The sequence below is a fragment of the Hemicordylus capensis genome, chromosome 6 (assembly GCF_027244095.1).
Source record: "Hemicordylus capensis ecotype Gifberg chromosome 6, rHemCap1.1.pri, whole genome shotgun sequence".
Classification (NCBI taxonomy): Eukaryota; Metazoa; Chordata; class Lepidosauria; order Squamata; family Cordylidae; genus Hemicordylus; species Hemicordylus capensis.
Genome location: NC_069662.1, coordinates 27,300,509 through 27,327,025, shown reverse-complemented (window position 1 = coordinate 27,327,025; position 26,517 = coordinate 27,300,509). Strand labels below are relative to the sequence as shown.

Here is a 26,517-nt window from a genome sequence, read left to right as displayed (position 1 = left end):
TTGTGATTTAGTGATGACTAACATGCCTCTTTAATTTCAATGGTGCTTATTAATGACTAACTTTCTTGTACACAGTCCATAGTATCCTAGCAACAAGGCAAAGAAGGAATTTAGTAAGAGTTCCATTGTGACAAACACATCATACACTGGAGAAGTCTACTTCAGGATTTTCCACTGGGCTTCATACTGTATCATCACATATCTGGGGTGATTCTTTAGGATCAATTCAGCTCCTTGATTTGAAAATAAATATCTCTTTTGCTTAGGTTGCCCATTGTCTATTCACTCTAGTGGTGAATGTTAAAACCCAACTCCCTTATTTCTACTGGATGGTCCCCAATGAAGCATTTCAGTATGCTGGAATTGTCCATCTGCTTTTGCATTTCCAATTGATCTGGATTGGGATCGTAACAGCTGGTGATTATAATGGAGACAATTTTGCACAAACACTGAGGCCAGTGCTTTCTAAGCATGGAATCTGTACAGTCCTCACGGAAAAGACTCCAGTCATGTTCCAAACGATAGATACATTTTCATTAGAAAACATCCAGGCCAAGTCCATGTCAATAAGCCGCTCCAAAGTTAACATATTTATTCTAGATGCAAGACCTCAGACCATGACATGTTTCATATGGTTGTTATATCTCTCTACTGCCTTACATGGTGTAGAAGGTATTAGAAAGATTTCAGTAGGGAAAGTGTGGATCATGACGGCTCAATGGGATTTCTCATTCCAAACAATGCACAGAACTTATGATATCAAGCCTTTGATGGTGCTTTGTCTTTTGCAATTCACTCCAATGAAGTGCTGGAGTTTCCAAAATTCCTTCAGATCCTTCATCCTAACTTGCAAAAAGGAGGTGATTTTTTTCAGGATCTTCTGGGAAGAGGCATTTGACTGCTTGCTATCTGATTCCAATGGGGACAAGGAGGGCAGTGATACTTGCACTGGGCAAGAGAAGCTTGAGAACTTCCCTGGGGTTCTGTTTGAAATGATCATGACTGGCCAAAGCTACAGCATCTACAATGCTGTCCATGCCATTGCACAAACTTTACATCAAATGTACACATCCAAGCAAAAACTTAAGGATGGTTTGAGAGAGGTCTACTGGATCGTCCAAATCTACAACCTTGGCAGGTAATGTTTCACATCCAAAGCTATTTGCTCATCATGCATATTCTAATGAATTATTTCACACTGTTCATGAATAGAGGTGTGCACAAATCAATTTTTTTCATTTTGATTTGTACCCAAATCGAAACACCCCCAATTTGTTTTAGGTCAAAATCTGACCTCCCAAATCACTCCTGATTCAATTTAGACCTGAATTTTCTGAATCTGATTCCGAATCAATTTGGATCAAAAAAGGGTCCAGGGACAAAAAGAGTGGGGTGGTGGTAGTGCCCATTGTGTGGAAGATACCACCCAAATTTCAAAGAAATTGGGCAAAGGGCTGATTTTTTAAATGAATTTTTGAAGTTTACGCATCTTTACAGTTTAGGGAATCTTAGGGATTAATGGGGATTCTAGCAAACATATAGCTTCACGCTGGGGGCACTGGGGTGGCCCAGAGTGGGTTGTGGTGGGTGGTAGTGCTGAATGAGTGCAAGGAAGCTACCACCCATATTTCAAAGGAATTGGGCAAAGGGATGATTTCTAAATGATTTTTGAAGTTTACACGTCTTTAAGATTTTCCCCATAGGAAATAATGGAGATTTCAGCAGCCTTAGTTAGAACTCCCTGGGATGGCAGCACTGGGGTGGCCCAGGGTGGGATGTGGTGTGTGGTAGTGCCCAATGGGTGCAAAGAAGCTACCACCCAGATTTCAAAGGAATTGGGCAATGGGGTGATTTTTAAAGAATTTTTGAAGTTTGCACGTCTTTGGGGCAGATTCGGGGCAGAAAGCAGGTTATGACATCATCATCATCATCATCATCATCATCATCATCATCAAAAAATACTGCTTTTAAAAAAAGTTATTAAAGTAGTTTACACAGCAAAAGGTATGAGAAAATTGTCCCTGTCCCAGAAAGAAGGAAGAAACCAGCAGTAGCCACTGAGAGGGACGTTATGCTAGGTAGAATAGGAACAGTGAGTCTTCCTCTGATAAATATAAAAGAGAAACTATTTTAAGAAGACTGTTTAGCCAGTTGATGAGGTATATTATTGATCAGGTAATACCCATACATGTCCTCTACATTTCTTGAATAGGTGCTGCTCCTTGCGGTCTGTAATGACAACTCTTCTCCAGTTTACAGCAGAAAGGAGGAGGAGGGGGAGCCATTTCGTTGCTATGATTGTACTCCCTGTCCGGATGGGAAGATTTGAGAAAATAAGGGTAAGAATCATAATGTACAGTCTTATGATTGACACACTGTATTAGCCTGTTTGTTAGTTTTCCTTTACTGCCACTTCAGATCTCAAAATGTAACAGGGATGACTAAAACCTAGTCATAACAGAGTCCAACATACTACACACATTCAGAACCAAATAACCATATTTTGGAAAGACCAAAGTCCATCATCATTGCCACCTTTTCCAAATAATGAAAATATTTACAAAAGTATGTTGGTAAATGTCTCCAAAAAATCCCTCATGATCATAATGATTATCCAAAAGAGACATTTTCTTGTGCGCAATTCTTGCTCTGTCTATCTATCTATCTATCTATCTATCTATCTATCTATCTATCTATCTATCTAAAATATTTATAGTCCACCCCTCCGATACAACACTGCTCAGGGAAGCTAACAAAAATAGTAGAACAGAAAAAGCATGGAAAATTAATAAATATTAACTAAAAACACGACCCAGTTGCACCAAATTTAAACATTGAAAGTTAAAGTTTTAAAGACGCCAGATATGAGTGATAGATAAGACATTAAAAATCCTTTCTAAAAGGAAGAGTCTTCAGCCTTTTAAAAAATAAACCCTGAGCCCAAAAGTCTCTTCTGAGCGGATGTTCCAAAGCTCAAAGGTGACAACCAAAAAGGCCCTTTATTATTTATTTATTATTATTTATTTATTTGATTTGTATTCCAAAATGGCTCAGGGTGGTTATTAGTCCCTGCTAACTGAATCTTAGTCAGTAGTGGCACCATGAGCAGGACCTGAGATGCTGAATGAAGGGCCTTGGCTAATTTGTATGGGTGAATGCAGTCTGACAGATACTCCGGCCACAAGCCATGTAGAGCTTTAAAGACCATCACTATCACTTGGAAGCAAACTTGTAACCAAGGAAGCTGCTGCAGGATCGGTAAAATACTTGTGAAGTGACTAGCAACCATGAACTCCTTGCAGTAACATTCTAAACCACCTGAAGCTTCTGAACAGTTTTCAAGAGCAGCCCCACATAGAGCACATTGCAGTAGTCAAACTGGATTTCCCCAAAGCATGAGTGACTGAGGTCAAGTCCAATTTTTCCAAATGGGATTGTAGCTGGCATACCTGCTGTAATTGGTAAAAGGCACTCCTGCACACAGATGCCACCTGTGCCTCCAAGGTATTTCTCGGAGAATAAGAGTTTCAAGTCAAGAAATACCCGCAAGCTGCGAATTTTGCCTTTCAGCTGTTCAAGACCAGATTTATCTCACTACTCAGATTATCAGTTTTACCGGCCCAGAGTACTTCAGTCTTTTTTGAATTAAGTTCCTCACTCAGAAACCCCTTAACCACTTGAAAAAGCTCCACCAGATAACATTAAGCAGATGAAAAGATGGTCGAGAAGTAAGATTTTCTTTGCTACCATCACCGACATAAAATTGGCTTGAATATGGGATCTAGCCTATGTTCATTCATACTCATTTTTAGTTTTCTACCAATGTCACTCGGTTTCATTTGTAAGGATATTTATGGGAGACTGCTGATGTGGATTTAGGGGAATATGAAACTAGCCCCAACTCCGTGGGACTGTAAAACATTTGTGTGTGTGAATGAATAGTGTGTGTCACCGGACTTGACCACTGATTTCCAGGATCTTAAAGATATGAATATAAATACAAATATGATGAATATTTATATACCACTTTTCAACAAAAGTTCCCGAAGTGGTTTACATATGAAGAAAGAAAGAAAGAAAGAAAGAAAGAAAGAAAGAAAGAAAGAAAGAGAAAAAAATGTCTCTTTATGGGGGTGCTGCTTAGCTCTCTTTGGTAAAATAGGGCAGGTTCACACAACTACCTATAAGTACTTGTAAAGTAGGTAAGAGTTAAACTGGAGATTGCAGGGAGCATGCGCTCCCATCAGATGTCACGGCTGAAGCCACCCAAGTCCAGTTCCCAATCCCAATGAAACACTTTTGCTTTAGATTTTATGACTTTCTGTGTTAACTTGAAACTGGGATTTGGAGTTGGCATGACAAAGTCATTAAAATCTAAGATGGAAGTGGGTAACCAGGGTTCTGAAACAGACTTGGATGAGTACAGAAATCATGCTTCCTGCCACCTCTGGTTCCACTTATACCTAATTTGTAAGTACTTAAAGGTGGTTGTGTGGACTTGCCATAGAATCTAAGGCATATTAAAAAGTAGGTACAACTAAGTAAATCTAAAATGTAGGAAAAACAATATGGCCACCTTTGGACATAACGCCAAACCATAGATGAGCAAAGCAGAGATTCGAGTTCGTGGTTGTCCAAATGTGTGAAATGTTCATCACAAAAGCAACCTGAGGTTTCACTCCCCAAACTGTGAATTTAACCTTTGGTTTGTAGTGAGTTTTGCTGCTTGTACCTCAGGTTTGGTGGCACATAGTGTTGTCTGAATCCTGCAGCTACCTTAACCTGGGTTTTGTGCTGTGGCTGGTGCAAAAACCAGCCCGGAAATGTGGTAGCTCTATGCCTGCCGTACTTCTCACTGGCTCCCTCTCAGAGCACTTGCCCTGCCCTCCCCACACTCCTCCAGGCATTGCCCGGCAACAGGGATGCCACATTGTCATTCACCCAAAGCTTCAATGCATGCAAAAGGGTAAAGCTGCATTGGGGGAAGTTTGCCTTCCACTGTTTCTCATGCGCCCCCCCCGCCTTTGGCAATCTGCAGAAAAAGGAGATGGGATGACAAGATAGACACTTTGAGGAGAGGTCCCCACAGAGTGTGTGATGAATAAGCATTTGCACAAGTATGCATGGTCCTGGTGGCACCATGAACCGGGCAACCTGGTTGTTCCCCAACAAAGATTGCATATGCCAGGGAAATGATACCTGGTGTCTGGGTTGAAAGGCACTCCCTGGGATTCTTGAGTGGCTCCGCTCTATTTTTTGTACAAATTAGTAGGGGAAGGGGGACCCAGCTTCTTCCTCTTGGGTGCAAGGACACACTCTATGGCATTACTCATGTGAAGAACCGACCAACTGGAGAATTATTCGGTCAAATCACAGGAGAGATTCTTCCTGTGTGATGATGATGGGTAATGCTCCTAGAGTGGACCACTCTCTCAAGGGTCTGAAAGGCCATGAAATCATGCATGTGGGCTGGAGGGCTATCACTGTCCACCCCATTGCCAGATCCACACAAGCCCTGGGGAAGGGTACCACAAACACCATTCTAGAACACAGTGAACAGCAAGAGTGAAATCGCTTACACTGGGTGTCTGGTCGCCCCTTGGCCCATATATATATGTTTAATTTTACCCATTATGGTCACCCAGCGTGCAAGAGATCATTGAAAATAGGGGCTCCCCTCACCCACAATTCCCCACAGTGGCCAATCTGCATACACCACAATGTTAGTCCAAGCCTGGGAATTTTGAATATGTGCTAGGAGCCATCCCCTATTTTGCCAGACTGAATCCACATGGAAGCAGTTGCACACATGGAGCAGGATGGACTCCTTGGGAGTCTGTAGGGGAGTTTTTGCTCCTTGCTATTCATTAGGCAGCTCCAGACACTCAACTGCTATTTACAACAAACAGCTTTTGGACATATCTACTCAGTGGCCATTTCCTGCATATTGGCCAAAACCATCACTGTGATTCTGGCTTTTAAGGCCACCAAGCCAGGGACTAGGATTAGGAAATGGGTTGGGAAAAGACTGGGAAACTGCATAGTTTGGGGTTGTTCCTTGATTCAAGCCAGGTTTTGTGCTGTGTGGCTATCTACTGCCCCCCTCCCCAATTCACAGATTTGAACACACAATTTCTGACTGAAGAAATCATAGCAGAATGCAATGAAGGCTGCTCACTCACTGAGGCTCTTCTCACGATTAGTGAGAAGAGCCTCTGGGGGTTAGCAGGGAGAGCGGGCTTAGCCGGCTCTTCCCGCACATGAGCAGGGTGGCAGCCCTGGGCAGCCAGATTGGCTGCCCACATGACTGCCGGCTCCGTTACGGAGCAGGTGGGGGCTGGGAGGATCAGTGGCTGTGCGGCCCCCAGAAGCTCGAGCATGCCCTGTGCGAGCACGCAGGGCATGCTGGAGAGACCCCCAAGCTGGGAGGTTGCTTTTAAGCCTCCCGGTCGGGGATCTACTAATGAGTTGCTACAGCGCAGAGCCGCGCTGCAGCAACTCACCATTAAAAAAACTGGGTTTGTGGACTTGCTCCACAAACTGGTTTAAGGGGAGGGGTTGTTTGGAGGGTTAACTGCCTGGAGGCCACTGGGCTCGCCTGCAAGCCCAGTGGTTCCCATGATCAGGCGAAATCGGGCTAGGCTCCCCTAACCTGATTTCGCCTGATCGTGGGAATAGCCTCACTATGTTCTATTGTGTTCTAGGCTACCTGGGGTTCCTGGCTATTATCAGGTTCACTGTAGCTTTTCTAGCCAGAAAGTTGCCAGATAGTTTCAATGAAGCCAAGTTTCTCACTTTCAGCATGTTGGTCTTTTATAGTGTTTGGTTGTCCTTTGTTCCTTCTTACCTGAGCACAAAGGGGAAATATATGGTGGCTCTGGAGATTTTCTCCATCTTGTCTTCTAGTCTTGGCTTATTGGGTTGTATCTTCTTAATCAAATGCTACACAGTTCTCCTGAGGCCTGGGCTGAACACCAAGGATCAGCTAATAAAGAGAACTTAGTAAGAGTATCAGTGCTTTGGATGCTACCTTTTGTTCTTCATCTAAATGGCACTGTCTGTCTGGAACACTCATGTACATATATTCTCAGACTTGTTTGTATTTTTCATTGTATGTTTAATTTCCCACCTAATGCTAACTTCCGTCTGGTTTACTGAGGCTTGCATAACATCTGATATTTCTTGATGGTTTACAAAATCAAGTAATATTAATTGATGTAGTAATATTATATCAGAGTAATGTACTCTAAACTAGTTCAACTTATTTGGGAGCTTTGGTTTACAGGGATAGTGATGGGTATGGCAGCTTCTACTGATCTCCAACAGGTGAGGTAATCCGATGGCACAGGATGTTCATGCCACGAGGCCATGAGATCTGATGTCCAGCCTACTGTACTGACCTACAGAATTATAACCATGGAGACACAATTTGGCTAACTTCCCTATGCTACCGGCAAAAGCTGGGTATTAGTGTTATTGCAATGTCTAAGAAGAAGAATTTGGTAACCTGTTCCTGTCCTATATCTGATGGATATTCTGACCTCTAATTAAGACTATACCTGTACATAACACATCCTACTACTTCAGTCTTCTCAAAGGAGTACAGCGACTGCCACAGTAGTAAGAACATTTGCCTCACTGGTTTCCAACTGTTCCCTGGGACCAATTGAAGTTGCTAGCTGGCTTTGACTATCCATGTTCTACACAACCGAGTTCTAAACAATTAGGGTAAAGGTAAAGTTGTGCCCTCGAGTCGGGGTCAACTCCTGGCGACCACAAAACCATGTGGTTTTCTTTGGTAGAATACAGGAGGGGTTTACCATGGCCTCCTCCCACACAGTGGGAGGCTTCTCACGATCAGCAAAAATTGGGCTAGCAGAGGCTAGCCCGATTTTTTGTGACCGTGAGAACCACGGGGCTCGCAGCCGAGCCCGGTGGTTCTTGAGCGGCAAACCCGCTTGAGAACCCCTGGTATAAAGCAGGTTTGTGGAGCGAGCGGTCCAGCAAACCTGCTTTTTACCATTGTGAGTAGCTGCGGCGTGGTTTCACACCACAGTTACTCACGAGTAGATTCCCGGCCGGGGGACTCCCCAGTATGCCCTGTGTGCTCACACAGGGCATACAGGGGCTTGTGGAGGCCTCGCGGCCCCCGCTCCCCCCACCGGCTCCGTCTTGGAGCCGGGCATCATGTGGGCGGCCAATCCGGCCGCCTAGGGCTCCCTGCCCGCTCATGAGCGGGGAGAGCGGGCTTAGCCCGCTCTTCCCACTCACAGGTTAAAACCGGGTCTCACTGATTGTGAGACCCAGTCCAGTGTGAGATGATGCCTTTTATCATCTTCCTGCATTGCTGCTGCCTGATATAGGTGTTGCCCATATTCTGGGAAACATACCAGCAAGGATTTGAACCAGCAAACTCTTGTTCGATAGGCAAGTAATTTCCCTGATGCACCATTAGGTGGTTTAAACAATTAGGGTAGTTAATTCATTTAATAAGAATCTGCCCACCCAGATGCTCCTTCAGGTTCTTCCTTTTTCCAAAGTATGGTCAGTGATGATACTCCATGGCTGTAGTCCAGCTGAGGAACTCCCTCCTTGTGCTTCTAGCCTGTCTCCCTCAATCCCTGCATTTCAGAGGATTGTGCAACTCCACCCTCTTTCACCATTGATATGGAATGACCCAGATTTCCATAGATTTCTGTTCTGTTTTTTTAAAGAACAGAGCACATTTGCAGCAGTTAGTATTTATTTTATGAGTGTTCTGTATGTCTTCCACCTAGTGGATTCTACTAAAAATGACTATGTAGAAATTTTGCAAATAATAAAATAATAAGAGAAGAAGATGGTGGTTGTCAATAATACCAGGAGTGTAGTGACATGGCATTGGTCTATCTTCTGAACATGGATGCCATCATAGCCATGCCACCAGGCCAGTCACTACCTCCATGGCTGCTCATCTCGCTCTCCTTGTCGCCACTATTGTTGTCATCATTGCCACTGCCATGGTGATTCCGCTGCACACTATAAAAACATCATGGTCAGGCATGCTGGGCTCTGGCAATTGTGTAGTGCCAGTGGTAAAGCTTAGGAGTGGCTGCAGTATCTTCTGGAGTTCTAGGCACCATCGCGTTCTAGGCACCATCGAGTTCTAGGCACCATCGCGATAGCAGCAGTGGTCCCAAAAGTTTCAGAGGCTTCTAAGGTTTCCCTGGCTTGGCCGCTACGGTAAAGTGTTCCCTCGAGTCGGGGTCAATTCCCTCGAGTCGGGGTCAAAGGCCTGTGGTCTTTCTGTGGTAGAATACAGGAGGGGTTTACCATTGCCATCTCCCATGCAGTATGAGATGATGCCCTTCAGCATTCTTCCTATATCACCGCTGCCTGATATAGGTGCTTCCCATAGTCTGGGAAGCATACCAGCAGGGATTCGAACCGGCAACCTCATGCTTGCTAGACAAATCATTTCCCGCTGTGCCATGAGGTGGCTACTCTCCGATTTGATGACAGATCCTGGGCCGTGATATCTTTAAAGGGCCAACAGCCCAGGAATGCTTAGCTGTTGCCACTGTGGTGCCTGGAGCTTTAACAGTTGCTGCTACTACTACAAGGAATATGTACATACCAGTTTTCAACAAAAGTTCCAAAATGGTTTACATAGAGAAATAAAAATAAATAATTAAAGATGGATCCCTGTCCCCAAAGGGATCACAACCTAAACAGAAACATAAGATAGATACCAGCAACAGCCACTGCAGGGATGCTGTGCTGGGGTTGGATAGGGCCAGTTGCTCTCCCCATGCTCAATAAAGAAAATCAATTTTAAAAAGGTGCTTCTTTGCTCAGTTAGCAGCTGCCACAGAGACAGTAAGTGAATGGGTGGGGAGGACTGGCAGCCTGGGGGTGGGGTAAAGGAAGCCAAGGAGCCAGCAACTGGTGGTCAGCAACTTGTCTTTCTTGAACATGTGTAAGAGATTCGAGATGCCCAAAACTCCTCTGCAATTTAGGAATAGATGGGGATCTCAGAACCCTCACATTAACCAGAACTGTGGGTTCTTTTCAATGGTCTTGGCTGTCAAGACTCTCAAGATCCAAAGACACAAAGGCAAGGAGGAGATAGAGATCAATCAAAAGCTTTATTTCCCACCAGATTTCAGGTGAATCTCAGCATACGGCAAAATATTTCCCTCTCTTCCACAAGCAATCAAGCAGTTTAAGCTAACAGTTTTAAAAGATTATCAAAGCCTCTCCCTTTTGTGGTCACAATTTCCCCTGCATCTCACCAAACCCCTTGTGCTTCCTCTTTTCTTCCCCTCTCCCTCCTCCTGTGTGATGTGTCCAAACCCCCTTTGAGTCCCAATATGGGGTTTTTGTACCTTTCTACAGATTACGCACACATCAATTTTTCCATACTTCCTTGATGATAATTGGCCAAAAGGGGTCTTGACCAATTAACCTATATCCCAATTTGCTGTTACCCTTGACATTTAATACCATTGGCCAGAAAATATGGCAGACGCAAGTGAAAGTAAAAAGGGGCACAAGCATGGGCGAGCGACCACTCAAGCAGAACTTTTGTGGTCGGCATACTCTCACTTATCAGTGAAAATGAAGAAGTTTTGCCTGGGTTAACATGCTGATCCTCTAAAATTGAACAAAATAGATGGTGGGGGCTATCTCAGAGGAGTAAAGTGGAAAATTACTCACTAGCAAGATGAAGTGTTGTGTATTCAACCGTGAAAGGGCAATCATGTTTTCTTCTCCTCTCCTGCCTTAAGGATGACCTCACCCAGCACAATACTCTGAAGTGTATATTTTGAGACATATAATTATTTGAGACATATAATTATTTTAGATTACTAGAAGCCTTTCTCCATTCTGAAAAGCCCTCTATGGATTTTCTAGGGTACAAACCACAATCAAGAATACTGTGAATAAAACATCCCTGTGCCATTCAGAACAGCAAACATGGATGAAAGCATCAGTTTGATCTTTGGCAGTTTCAGGTTATTGGAAGAAATTCAGAGTTCTTGAAGAAAAGTTGCTACATCTAGCTTGATTGTGGATGATTTTAAAAAACCAAGACATTCTTAGTCCATATTTGTTCTGGGATGTCGGAGGTATTTATTCTGCTGCTTTTCATTCTGTGGCTGCAGGTTCTACCAACAAAATGCAAGGCACTTCCTGCTATGTGTACCACGACTGAAAGTTCCCAGCATTCATACCAGTATTATCAGACAGGAGACTTTATCATTGGAGCAATTCAAACTCAGTTTGGCAGCATTTTGGATGAAACAGCCTTCAGTGAACACCCCAAAACTTACCTGGCAAATCAAATTCTGTAAGGAAATTATTTTTTCTTCTATAATCTGAATATTTCAGAAAAAGATTGAATGAGGTCCTTCACACAATTAAAAACTGTATTGTACCCAGCTTTGGGAGCTGAGTGTACTCTCAATCATTGGTTGAGTGGAAGCAAGTTAGGAGGAAAACCTGGGCACTTTTACTCCTACTTTTTCCACACAATCACTTCTACCCAGGTTTTCCTCTTACCTTGCTTCCACTCAACCAATTGAGAGCACACTCAGCTCCCAAACCCAGGTAGAACACTGCTTTTGATTGTGTGAATGACCTCTATATCTTAATTGAATGTATTCATTTACCATTGTAGTTGTTGGAACCTGTTGATGTCATTATCAGGCACAAATCTATCTCATGTATCGTAGAAAACAATTGTAGTTGGATTGTGGACCTGCTGATTTTCTGCCTGGATATTTACTTTAGTAGGTACTGTTTTGGGAAAGTACTTTGGCTTTTAGAGTTGTATCAGTCAGAAATTCATCAAGGGTGTGTCTAGCAAATGTTTGTAGAAGCTGGAATTGCTGAATTAGGTTGAGGATGCCCAAATGCTAAGAAATGCCCTAGGCCAATTTATCTGAGCCCTGAAACACCTAGAGAAGGTCTAGAAACCTTTTTCACACAAAATAATCAATGAGCAACTTAACCAAGCTGCAACCCACACTGTACCAGCCATTGTGACCAATGAGCCAGAGAACTATGGAGAACAGTATGGGGTAGGGAAAAAGAATCCACCACCACTGTCCAATTTGATGAGCAGCCAAAATTTCTACTCAACCTCCAAATAGATGACCAGCTAAGACCTAAACTGTTTGCCAGGGAGGGATTCCTTACAAACACTGACTTCTGGTCTGGGTGGAGGAAAGTGCCATTGTCTCTCTGGTTCCACCCACCCAAACCCTTAACCAATTAAATAACTCCACTGTTGGATGGAAGGGAGTTTAACTAACCCTAATCATCACAGAGCCAGTGTGAGCAGTAAAAGTTGAGCCTAAAAGTTGAGAGTAGTTTGAGATCTGTTTAATAAAGCAAGTAGGCTTCATTGGGGAAAGTTACATTTTTAGATAGAAGCTGGATGAGCAGCATCATTCCTGCTTAGATGCACCCCTTCCCAGATTAAGGTTGAGGTGAAAGACCAAGGCAAAGTGGGACTGCCTTGTGCTTAATCTCCAAAGTCATCATCACATAGGAGGTTGTATTATGTATTTCGTGCATACATGGAATGAAAATTAAGGTAATTGTCTTCAATTGCAATTTTAATGCTTTTTAGTGAAAATTGCAAGCACCTTAATTCTCCTTGTAAAGCAAATGAGTTCTTTTATAGAATATGTCTGAAATCACAAAAATCTTATGTTACTTTGCCTTAAGCATGACTATCTCCCCAATTTAAACCATGTCAAACAGATGCTAAATGGAGGGCTGAATAGCTTTATCATCATGATGTCCCTCTTCCTTTAGTTCAGTACCAAACAACTACCAGCAAGTCCTGCCCTTAGTATTTGCTGTGAAGGAGATGAATGAAAACCCCAAGATCTTACCAAATATCAGCCTGGGCTTCCAAATTTGTGACAGTTATATAAATGCAAGGATGACTCATCAGAACACACTGAGACTTCCTTCTGGTTGGGAAAGGATTGTCCCCAATTTCAAATGTGGCAAACAAAATAATCTGATAGCTGCCATTGGGGGATGTAATTCTGACACTTCCCTTCATATGGATACTATCTTTGGGTGCATACAAGATTCCACAGGTAAAATGAATGTGTGGACCATGAATCTTTTTCACGCCTTATATAACTGCAGTCCTTCTATTGTATGCTCATGACTTTTACCTTGTGTTTTCTGGAGGAGACAGAGACAGTCCTAAGTACCAGAAAAAGGAACAATGCTACTCAAGAAAATGATACTTATTTGAAGGAGAACGTTGTTGTCTGATTTCTTTCCTGAAGTAAGGAAAATATCTGAACATGAGAATAATCTTTAGAATATTATTCATAATTTAGAATAATATTTTATTTATTTATTTATTTATTTATTCATTCATTCATTCATTCATTCATTCATTATTTCTCTATGTAAACCACTTTGGAAACCTTTGTTGAAAAGCGGTGTATAAATATGTTGTTGTTGTTGCTCAGCCATGGTTGATGCAGAACCTATTCCAATTTATTATTATTATTACTTATTATTATTATTGATTTACTGAGAGTAGATCCCAGGAAAACATAGAGCAACTGCCATTTTGTCACAAGCTTACATGTAGAATCAAGTTAGCTAAGGTCATCTAGGCTTATATCTAAACAAATTTAGTTATTACTGAACATCAGTTAAATGAATGGAACTTAGTCCCAATGTAAGTTTCCTTGATTTCATTGCTAACTATATTGTATACTGCTCACAAATGTCATTCACAAATGCGAAAACTGTGTCCTACCCAGCGTGGGGAGCTGTGGGTGCTTCTAGTTTATAGTCGTGTGATTGAAAACAACTAGGTAGAAGGAGGGAGAAGTGACTTGTGTGGAAACCAGTAGGAAGAAAATCTGGGTAGCTCTCAGTTTTTGCTTGTGTGAATGACCTCACACTGTCCTAGCAACAAGCTGAAAAACAAATTCAATATAAGTGTGTGTGTGTGTGTGTGTGTGTGTATGTGTATATATATATATATATATATATAAAACAGACATGTAAATCGCTTACTTGGTATCATTTTTTCATTGTGGAAATAAATTTCTTTCTCTCTTAGATTTCCTATTGTGTATTATCTCCACTAGCAAGTGCTAAATCCCAGCTCCCTCCCTTCTACCGAATGGTCCCCAATGAAGAACATCAGTATACTGGAATTGTCCAACTACTTGTGCGTTTCCAATGGACATGGGTTGGGGTCATAACAGCAGATGATGAGAATGGAGAAAGATTTCTGCAGACTTTGATGTCAATGCTTTTCAAATATGGCATCTGTGCAGCCTTCATTCAGAAAACAGGAGCTTTATCACAAGCCATTGAGGCACTGAGTTCAGTGGAAAGCATAAAAACCAAGGTCATTTCAATAACCAACTCCAAAGTCAACGTGTTTGTTGTAAATGCAAGACCTACAGTCATAACCTGTTTGACATGGATGGTATATCTCTTTGCCATGTTAGAAGACCATTCAATAATTTCCATGGGCAAAGTTTGGATTATGACAGCCCAATGGGATTTCTCATTCCAAATAATGCAAAGGGATTTTGACATGGAAATGTTCAATGGTGCGTTATCTTTTTCAATTCATTCTAGTGAAATCCCGAGGTTTCAAAAATTCCTTCAGATCCTACATCATAACCTGCAAAAAGGAGAAGCTTTTTTAAGAATTTTCTGGGGGAAAGCTTTCAACTGCTTATTTCCTGATTCTAATGAGGACAAGGAGAGCAGTGAGCCCTGCACTGGACAAGAGAAGCTGGAAAGTCTTCCTGGAACACTGTTTGAAATGAGCCTGACTGGCCAAAGCTACAGCATCTACAATGCAGTTCATGCCATAGCGCAAACTTTACATAAGATGTACAAGCCAAAACTCATGGCATTGGCTAACAGAGCTCTTCTGGATCCTTCCAGTTTCCAACCTTGGCAGGTAATCCAAAGTAATACACTCATCATAGATGTTCAACTGGATGGATGACACATATTTGCACACAGAGGTGCACCTAGGTAATTTTGGAGCCTGGACCTAAAGGCCTTTGAGGCCCTCCTCCCCCATATACACTGCAAGTTAAACATAATTCCCCTAAACACACACTGTGACAAACACAGTATTTTTAACACATGGGTTCTTGAGGACACAAACAGCAACTGATATATTCATGCAAATATGTATTAGCAGAAACATTTCAACATGCAACTTAACATATTCCAGTCCCACATATTTCTTTCCCTACTCTCCCCTCTGTCCCTAAAGCAGAGGTCAAGCTCAGCCTCCCAGCACAGGTCATAGTTACACTCAGTTGCCCAGTGCAGTGTGGGCAAGAAGCATGAACCAGTGACCATACCACTCAGGACATACTAAAGAATTTGGGAAGCACCAGGGGTGGAGGCCCTGGACTTTGGCACATAGGTCCAGAGGTAAGAGCGCTTCTCCTTGTACAATACACTCTCCCCAAAATTGAGCTCAGTAGTAGTCATATGTATAGTATTTTCTCTCTATTTAAATCAATAAAAGGAACAGAGAGTTTTCTTGTAAATATAATAGGGTGTTGTTGTTGTTATTCCCTACTAATATTTCTGTTCATCATATTGTAAATTGTGCCTTTGACTCTTTCAATCTAGCTTCACTTTTTCCTGAAGAGCCTCTCATTTAACAACTCTGCTGGTGACACAGTGTCATTTGATAAGCACGGTGAATTAGCAGCTGGATTTGACGTTATCAACTGGATGACTTTCCCAAACCAATACCTATTAAGAAGAAAAGTGGGAAGGATAGATTCACAGACTCTACCGCCCCTCACCATTGATGAGGGGGCGATCACATGGCATAACATGTTTAATCAGGTGGGCAGGATATTGCCTCCAAAATAGAGGCTGAATGCAAAATGTGGGTACACTGACAGTATAAGCACAAAACCTTCTAGGTATAAGCTTCTAGGACAGTATATAAGCTCCTAGTACAGTATATATAAGTTTCTAGGACAGTATAAGCTCAAAACCTTCTCAGATAAATTTTTACCAATGCTCTTGACTGGCTCAAGCTATATAAGTCATAAGGATGTGCACAAAACCGTTTTACCTGGTTTGGCTCCAATTTGAACTGGGTTCAAACCAGGGTGGGGAGGTTTGGTTTTGGTTTTGCTCAAACCCCCTTTAGTTTGGCAATCAGACAGTCCAACTATTTTTAATGAATTTTTAAAATTTTTATTATTATTGCCCCTTATTCCATATGTAGAGCACCTAGGGGCAAAAAACTGAATGGCAAAGCAATCGGAGACTCCTGCAATTATTTGTTAACTTTTGAAGTTTTTTCATTTTTTAAAATTCCTCCCATAGGGAATAATGGGGATTCCAGCAAATGTATCGCTTCATGTCTGGGGGAAAGGGGTGGCCCAGAGCAGAGTGTGGTGGGGGTGGTAGTGCCCAATGGTGGCAAGGAAGCTACCAGAATAATTTCAAAGGATTTGGGCAATGGGCTGATTTTTTGTGCTTTATTGGAGCCTCAAACCAGCTCTAACTGGTTCGAACCCATTCAAAATGAACCAGGCTCATTTTGGTTCGAATTCGAACTGGCAGGTTGAACCCAATGCCTGGTTCGGTTTGTATTCAAACCATAGAACTGAACCAGTTCAAATTCAAACCGGTTTGCACATCCCTATATATTCATCACATGTGAAATATGAAGTTTAAAGAATTCAAACCGTAGAACTGAACCAGTTCAAATTCAAACCGGTTTGCACATCCCTATATATTCATCACATGTGAAATATGAAGTTTAAAGAATTCCCATTGGTTTGAATGCTAAAGAACACAATATTTTATTTATTATTTATTTACATGCAGTGCGTAGAGCCCAGAGTATTGCTGCCCTTCTGTCACAACATTTTGCATGAGCAACAATTTTTATTATTCTTAATCTCTGCTACTCTCAAGACTGGGAATATATGCTTGAAGTCTGAGTAATATTCAGGAACATACTTTGACAGCAGCAAAGGAAAGGGGAGGAATCAGCAAAGATTCTGCTAAACATTCTGACATATGGGTAGCACTGGTCTGAATTTCTCCCTACTGTTTATGCCTTGTGTTTCCAGCACAATAATCAAGGCAACTAAAGTTGTATATAAATATACAAGTAATATAATACTTAGAATCCATATTTCCCCTCATCATGGTTAGCTCGTATTGTGGTAGCAAGCATGGCGTCCCCTTTGCTAAGCAGGGTCAACCTTGGTTGCATATGAATGGGAAACTGAATGTGTGAGCACTGTAAGATATTCCCCTTAGGTTGTGGGGCTGCTCTGGGAAGAGCAACTGCATACTTACATGCAGAAGCTTCCAGGTTTCCTCCCTGGCATCTCAAAGTTAGGGCTGGGAGAGACTCCTGCCTGCAACCTTGGAGAAGCCGCTGCCAGTCTGTGTAGACAATACTGAGCTAGATGGACCAATGGTCTGACTTGGCATAAGTTAGCTTCCTATGTTCTTATGTTACACCAGCTGGAGACTGAGAAGAGGATAATGAGGTTATTCCCATGATCAGCCGAAATCAGGCTTGGGGAGCCGGCGGTTAACCCGCCAAACAACTCTGCCCCTTAAACCGGGTTTGTGGAGATAGCACTCCACAAACCCGGTTTTTAAAATTGTGAGTAGCCACAGTGTGGCTCCACGCCGCAGCTACTCATGAGTACACCCCCAGAGGGGAGGTGAAAAGCTGCCTCCTGGCTCTGGGGGTCTCTCCAGTATGACCTGCGTGCTCGCGCAGGACATACTGGAGCTTCCGGGGGCCATGCAGCCCCCGATCCTCCTAGCCCCCGCCAGCTCCATCACAGAGCCAGCAGTCATGTGGGCGGCCACAGCGGCTGCCCAGAGCAGACTGGCTGGTCATCTCGCAAACCCCATAGAGGCTCTTCTCCATGATTGTGAGAAGAGCCTCATTGAGTCTTTGCCTTCAAATTGGTGCTGGGGAAGGGTCAGGGATTGGGTCTGGATTGGCACTGAGCTATGAAGCAACTTAGTGCAATTGAAATCCAGCTGAAGGTTGGACATACTTCCATGGAGATATGGATAGGCACCATTTGCACCTAATACTTAAACATGTATTTAGTAGCATTCCTCCCACTCTTTCTCTTCCTCATTCTTCTCTTTCTACTGCAACCTCTGAACCTATTGATTCTCTCTTTTCTTCTCCCTGTTCTTCCTATTTCAACCTATTCTACAAGGGCCATATCCCATTACCTTCTAAATATATTTCCCCCAGTAGACGCACCCATGAACAAATGCACTAACACACACACATTTTAAGAATAGATCTCTTTCTGGGTTTCATCATTATGCAAACTATTTAAAACTTCCTTATGATACTGCTGTCTGCAGGGTTTTGTTTTTGTTTTTGGCCTTTTCCCTAAAATGCTGTAAATCTGTCACCAAGAAAAGTGTCCAGAACATGAGGAATCCTGTCTCACTTTGCTTCATGGTAAGATCACCTTTGCAGTTCAAACAGTTAATAACATTCTTATTGAAGTCCCGAGGTATGCCTGTCCCACCAAATGTGGCATCCAAACAGCTATTTGTGTTTATATCTGGTAGCCCTAAACTTCTCAGTCACAACAAATATGACAACGAATATTTTATGGACCCAAGAATATGAATACGACAAATATTTATATTCCATTTTTCAAAAAAAATTCCCGAAGTGGTTTACATAGATAGTGAGAGCCAGTGTGGTGTAGTGGTTAGAGTCTTGGACTAGGACCACGGAGACCTGAGTTCAAATCCCCATTCAGCCATGAAACTCACTGGGTGACTCTGGACCAGACATGTATTTCTCAGCCTAACCTACCTCACAGGGTTATTGTGAGGATAATTATAACCATATACACCGCTCTGGGCTCCCTGGAGGAAGAATGGGATAAAAATGTAAATAAAAATAAATAAATAGAATAGCTTCTTGTCCCCAAAGGGCTCACAATCTAGAAAATATTCACCTTTCTGTCTTTCTAGAGTCAGTGACAGAGGTATGACCCTTTGCCCTGGAATGTTCAAAATCCAACACCCAGAAAAGTGTTAGCAGTGTGCACAAAGCCAGTTTTGCCAGATCAGTTTTGGCACTGGTCAAAGACAAACAAGATGGACCCTGCTTAGCAAAGGGATGAGAGATAACAGACCAGATGAATCCTATTCTGCAGGTTGTGTACCTGCACACACACACACACACACACACACACACACACACTCAAACCCTTGCCCCTCTTTTCTCTAAAAGTGCAATGACAAAGGTGATAAATAAATGAATAGAGGATTGGGGGGATGGAGTAGATCTCAGCGAGGAGAAGTTATAAATTATTACAAATGCAAGAGATGATGGAAAATAGAAAGTGAAAACAAAAGTGAACAAAATAAATCCATGCAGTCCTTAGGAAACCTTTTTGGAGTCCACCCTCCACTGTAGAAGGTGAGGATTTCCCTTTAAAAGTAAAAGGGCAGGGAGGTTTCCATAAACCTAGAGGCGACAGGAGGGGAGTGTGTTACTACTTGCATATCCCAGTGGTGGTGGCCCCACAAATGGCCATTGTGTATGCACATAAGTCACTAAAATGGCCTCCACAGGGCCCAAACCAGTCCTGAGAAAGCCCGAACTGGGCCACTGTTGGCCTGGGCTACTTGGGGGGCGGGGGTAGGGGCTGGGGGAGACAACCAACACTTCTGCCCCTATGGCCACTGCCACCATTACCTGGACTTGCAAGTAGTAACTCACACTTCACCTCCCACCACTGCTCCCTGTAACAGGGATTCCTAAATCCCTTCCAGAATCCTCAGGCCATTGCAGCTGGGGGTTCTGGGAGATGTAGTCAAAAAAATATGGGAATCCCTGTTACAGGGATCACTGCCTTCCACCCCTTCTAGGTTTAGGGAAGCCGCCACCCCTTTCCTGGTAAAGGGGAATCCTCACTGGATTCCTCTTTGCCAGTACAGCTCTGAACCAGTTCAGTTTGAACTGGGCCCAGTTTGGTTCAAACCCAGATTACCAAGGTATGGTTCCACCCCAATCCTGTCAAGCTGATCTAGTTCAACGTTGAGCCTGGCTCAAACTGAACTGGCTTGCACACCCTAAAAAGTGTCCAGGACTTGAGATAATCTGCTTTCCTTAACCTTATAGTAGGATCATGTCTGCATTTTAAGTAATTTCTTATCAGGGTCACAGGCATGCTAGCCCTATCAAATATGGCACCTCAAACAGCTGATTCATGGTTGAGCTCCTCAGTCTTTTCCCTTGCTCAGGACTAACACAGGTCTGAATACTATGTTGAGGAAATAATTTGGAACTTGTTATGCCATCTCTGAAACTATTCCTTTGGCACCTAACTTGGAGGTAGATTTGCTATATGAGGAGTTTGCCTCAACTGCCCATTACTAAGTTTTCAAACTCAACTAACTTCTCATCACTTACATGGAGAAGCATCCCTGAGGAAACAATTTTGTTGTTAACTACTTTGTTGAGCTAGTAGAACAGCCTTGCCTTTTCTCTAGGTGCTGCCCCTTGCTGTATGTAATGACAACTGCCATCCAGGCTACAGCAGGAAGAAGAAGGAGGGGGAGCCATTTTGTTGCTATGATTGTGTTCCCTGTCCAGATGGAGAAATTGCAGACCAGAAGGGTAGGTGACGCAATATGCAATGTTATGACTGATACACTGAATTATATGTTTCATTAGTCTTCCCTTTACTACCAGTTAATTTTCTAACCACAACAGGGATGATCAAAATCCAGTAATGAAAGAGATTCAATCATGCTACACACATATAGCACCAAATAAATGTATTCAAATAAACATGGCATAGGGGGGATATTAAATGAGCCTTTAGCCACCTAATGGCGCAGTGGTGAAGCAACTTGCCTGGGGAGCAAGAGGTTGTCAGCTCGAATCCCCGCTGGTATGTTTCCTAGACGATGGGAAACACCTACATCAGGCAGCAGTGATATAGGAAGGTGCTGAAATGCATCATCTCCTACTCTGCAGAAGGAGGCAATGGTAAACCCCTCCTGTATCCTACCGAGAAAACCACATGACTCTGTGGTCGATGGCACAATTTTTCCTTTCCTTTCCCCTTTATTAAGCAACCCTAGTAAAAATCGTTCCATGGATTTTTGGCTGCTTGGATAAGGAATCTTTCTTGAGCATGTTCATATGAAATCTAAAGGGTTATAAAGCTTATTTGCGCAAATGGTTTTGTCCTCTGATTCTACCCACAGGTTCCTTGGGTCTTAAAAGTCCCTTTGCAGATATGTTTGCCTCTTTTTAGGCTGAGATTTTTAGCTTTCTTTGTGCTGACATTACAAGTCTAGAATGTTCAGGGGGAATGCCACCCCACCCCCACGAGCACTAATATAACAAACAAAGATGAACATGCTCAGGAAGGTCTCATAGCTGAGTGGATGATCAAAGTTCCTTGGTCTCTTGCACTTTCGGTCTGTTTGTGCAAGTGTGTTTGTTCAACAATAGTGCATAGCATTGCATCATTCCTTGAAATATATATGGACTGAAGAAGAGGTTTCACAGCAGGAGGTATGCAACAGGATGTGTACCCTATAGTGAAAGCCCACCCTATTGTGCCAGTGCACATGCTAGTCAGGAATGCAAATCTCGTATAACATCCTTGTGCACATGTTTGCAGTAGTGCAGAATTAGTCTGTATGTCTGTGGAGGAATCTCCCTGTTGCACTATCACGGATGACGGATCCCACCGCTACCACCACATGTGGAGGAACAGCCCTCTATTCCTCCAAACCTTTTTATCACTGCCACCAGTTGACTTTTGGTCTGGCTGGGTCCACTACAACAGCCCTTCACCTTTATCAAAACTTACAAAAACAAAAACAAAAATACACAACAACAACAACAACAACAGATATTTATATACCTACCACTTTTCAACAAAAGTTTCCAAAGCAGTTTTTATAGAGAACCCTGTCCCCAAAGGGCTCACAATCTAAAAGAAATGTAAGATAGACACCAGCAACAGTCACTGGAGGTACGGTGCTGGGGGTGGATAGGGCCAGTTACTCTCCCCCTGCTAAATAAAGATAATCACCATGTTAAAAAGGTGCCTCTTTGCCCAGAGTGCCCACAACAACAACAACAACAAAACCCTCAGGTGTGGAAAGGCTTATAGGCATGGGGTGGAGACAAATCAACAAGCTTCTAATTGTTTTATAATAAGGAAGTTTACTTTTAGGAAAAAATGGTTCAATAAAAACATTACTTTTGCAGCAAAAATACAAATTCAAAACAGTTATTAACAGAGCAGGTCAGGGAAAAATAAAAACTTGAAAAATGCAATCACTACCTGATTCTATACTGGTCCATACTAAGAGTCCTTTGTTTTCTTTTCAGCTTCTGGCTTGCTGGGTAATCTCTTGTTCTAATTACAGCACAGGTCTGGGGCTTAGTCTAGCCTGGCTCTTTCTTTTCTTCCAGAGCTTTCAGCTAGGCTTCTCTTCTTGTTGGCTGATCACTCTCTGCTTTCCTGGACTTACTCTAACAGACTTCCAGACTCTCTTCCTTCTTCTGCTACCTCAAGCTCTGTCTGCTTCCAACAGACTCTTTCCAGCAGTCTGCAAACTCCAGCTTCTTCTGCATATTCCTGTTCTGACTTGCTCCAGGAAACATTCTTGACTTCTCCATCCTCCATCTCTCAACCCTCTCAAAACCCTCTCATTATAAACATTTTTCTGACACAACCATTCCACATCCCAGCCAATCAGAACAAACAAAAATCCCCTCCATTTTTTATGTCAAAATGCTAAACCAAATGTGAAACAAGATGAACTTTTGACCTCACACAGTCAACATTCTATACATATTTACAATGGAGAAGAGGTTTGTTCTTCATTCCTTCACAATGTCAGTCACTCATAATTGGTGAACGAATTGAAATAGAAGCTGAAGGGAGTATATCTATTACTAATCATGGAGGGACTTATATGGGTTCTGTTCCATTTTCAGACATGAATAATTGCTCCAGATGCCCAGCAGATCAATTTCCAAACAAGAACAGAGATCAGTGCCTTCCCAAGGATCTGAACTTCCTCTCATTCACAGAACCCTTAGGGATTATTTTAGTTTTCTTGGCTGTCTCTTTTTCCTTGATCACAACTTTGGTGCTCAGAATATTCATTAAGAACCGGAACACCCCCATCGTCAAAGCGAACAATCGGGACCTCTCTGCTCATCTGTCTGTTTTTCTGCTTCCTTTGCTCCTTGCTATTCATTGGCCGGCCTCAGACAATGAACTGCAATGAACTGGAGCCCCTGGTGGTGCAGTGGTAAAACTGCCGCCCTGTAACCAGAAGGTTACAAGTTCGATCCTGACCAGGGGCTCAAGGTTGACTCAGCCTTCCATCCTTCCGAGGTTGGTAAAATGAGTACCCAGAATGTTGGGGGCAATATGCTAAAATCATTGTAAACCGCTTAGAGAGCTCCGGCTATAGAGCGGTATATAAATGTAAGTGCTATTGCTATTGCTATTGCTATTTGCGACAAACTGCTTTTGGCATCATTTTCTCAGTGGCTGTTTCTTGCATACTGGCCAAAACCATCACTGTGGTCCTGGCTTTCATGGCCACCAAGCCAGGAAGCAGGATGAGGAAATGTGTTGGGAAAGGACTGGCAAACTTTGTTCTTCTTGGTTGTTCTCTTATTCAAGCTAGTATTTGTGCTATTTGGCTGTCTATGAATCCTCCATTCCCAGATTTGGACATGTATTCTTTGGCTGAAGAAATCATAGTGAAATGCAATGAAGGCTCAGCCACTCTGTTCTATTGTGTTCTGGCTTATTTGGGATTTCTGGCTATTATCAGCTTCACTATGGCTTTTCTAGCCAGAAAGTTGCCAGATAGTTTCAATGAAGCCAAGTTTATCACTTTCAGCATGTTGGTTTTTTGTAGTGTTTGGTTGTCATTTGTTCCCTGTTACCTGAGTACAAAGGGAAAATATATGGTGGCTGTGGAGATCCTCTCCATCTTGTCTTCTAGTTTTGGCTTACTGGGTTGTATCTTTTTTCCCAAATGCTACATAATTATCCTATTGCCTATGCTGAACAACAAAGATCAGCTAATCCGGCAAAATTAGTAACAATTCTTCCCTTTGTTTTCCTTTTTGGGTTGTTCTTTTTCTTCTTTTAAAAGTTGGAAACATCTCCCGTAATGTATGTTGTTTGGAAAAAAACTTGTGAAAGCATATTCCCATACTCCTCTGTATTTTTAATTGCATTTTAAACTTTCCACCGAATTTTATTTCCCTTTCACTTTACTTAGGCTTACATAACATTGCTGATGTCCTGCTGGATCACACCAATGGGCTATCTAGCTTTAGCCAGCAAGATATCTACAGGGAAACCATTAGCAGGACATGAAGGCAAGAGCCATTTTCCTCTGAATATGGGGGTGGCATATCTCTCTCTCATAAGATGCTCATATTCTTGCCTTTCAGGAAGTTGTCCAATACCAAGAGCCTCTTCAGTTCATCTAAGTTAGTGGCCATCACCACATCACTATTTGTCTTTGGTGTTCCTTTTAATGGCAGAACAACAAGCTTTCTTCTTCTCTATAGAAAATTATCATCTGAAAAAAGAAGCAAAAATTGTTTTGCATTCTGTCCCTTGGATTGTGTTGTTGTTGGATTGTAATAGTGTTGTTGCTGCTGAAAAGATGTGGTTGGAGCACTGAGATTGCAAAACACGTATCCTTTGAATTTTTATTTTTAAAAAGACAAATGACACCTGATAACTTTTACCTTCTCTGCTACCTTCCTTCCCAAACTTACCAACAGTCCAGCTGCCTCTTAGACATTTCAGAACCTCATAGGCAATGAGGGAGAATGTTTATGCAGTGACCAAAATAAAATATTCCAAGAGCGAGAGGCATTAATCACTATAATGACTGATGTAGCATCAGCCACATGAATTTGCTGATTGGCATCCCGATTAACACTACTCTAGTACAAACATGTTCTGTTAGCTAGTTTTGCTAAAGTGGGGGGCTTTCATTCCATACTAGTGCAACAACAACAAACACAACAATTTGTCCAATCCACTTCAATTTAAATATACATATTCCTCCCACTCCGCCCTACATCTCTGCTCAATGCCAAAGCCCTATTTATTTATTTATTTATTTATTTATTATTTTAATAATCATCATCTAATAAATAAATCTAATAAATAAACATATACATTATTTACACTGTATGCCATCAATCAGTATGATTCTGTAATGATATGAAATGTTAAGGAGGCCCCACCTATGCTGATTCACCCCCAGCCCCTCTCCCCCCTAGGGACAGCCCTGTGGAAAGCTATCCAGTGTCCTGGTGATGCAAGCACAATATTTGCAGAAGAGGATCAGGTCTGAAAAAGATAACCTGTGCCTTATAAGGAGTGAAATAACTGGTGTTATGGAAATGACTGGTGTAGCATGATGGTGTCTTGTAACCTCGTTTGCATTCAACATGTTTGAACTGAGTGAAAGCATACTAGTGTATTGAGAAATATGGAACAACTAAAATATGGAACAAAGAAACATGGAATAAAGAAAGTCAACTGTGAAAGAAAGAAACTATTAATGAAACTATGTATGTGCACTACAAATAATAACAAAATGAAAGGCTTATGATTATGTAGTTGCAACTGTTTTGTGGAAGTTTTTGTCATAGTTTAGCTCATGCAAGTATGTTATGTGAATTACATTGTTTATACCAGTTAAGATTAAGTAAGAATTGTTATAATTTAAGTAAGAATATGATGTATGTAAGAACTATTTGTCTTTTTAATTAACAACTTAGCTCAGAGAGTTTTATATTTGGTTAAGCATAATTCAAGAAGTTAAGATAAGTATCAACTAAGGGTAAGAAGAAGAATGGGAATATGTCTCTCTCTCTCTTTGTGATTTCTTCACAACCTACGAATGGGATGCAATCAAACTCCCACCAAAAGGAGGGTGTTATGGACAGTGTTCACTTTTTGGTAGATGTTTGATCCAAAATGGACAGAGGGGACTGAAAAGAGACATTATGTGCAGACATGGTGTGAGACTACTTTTACTGTGAACAGCAAAATGGCAAACACACACACACACACACACACACACACACACAAACACACACAACCATTGTTGTGCTCTCTGTGCATGACCTTCATTTCTTCCCTCCCAATCAAAGCAATGTGATCACCAGCACTTGGCTTTTTGTTTTGAATTGGGAGGGGGCAAGTGAAAGCTAAACCCTTGAACTAAGGTCTGAAAAAGTGAGGCTATTCTCACAATGGGGGAAAACCCTAAAGGTAGGTAGTATGTTTATTGCGGTCACACACCAGATTAACAAACAATAACAATTAATAGCGTTAATATGAAAATTCAGAAATTTCAAAGGATTACAAATCACAAACCATTCAAATTGCTAATACAGTCTTTATGGAGCTTCGACACCACGAAACAGAACTTTGC

The 26,517-nt window shown here is 42.1% G+C and overlaps 1 pseudogene; it reads left to right on the top strand.

The window, feature by feature from the left end:
• The first annotated feature begins 707 nt into the window (after nucleotides 1-707).
• On the top strand, nucleotides 708-24,148 carry LOC128331027 (vomeronasal type-2 receptor 26-like; annotated as a pseudogene).
• The last annotated feature ends 2,369 nt before the right edge of the window (nucleotides 24,149-26,517 follow it).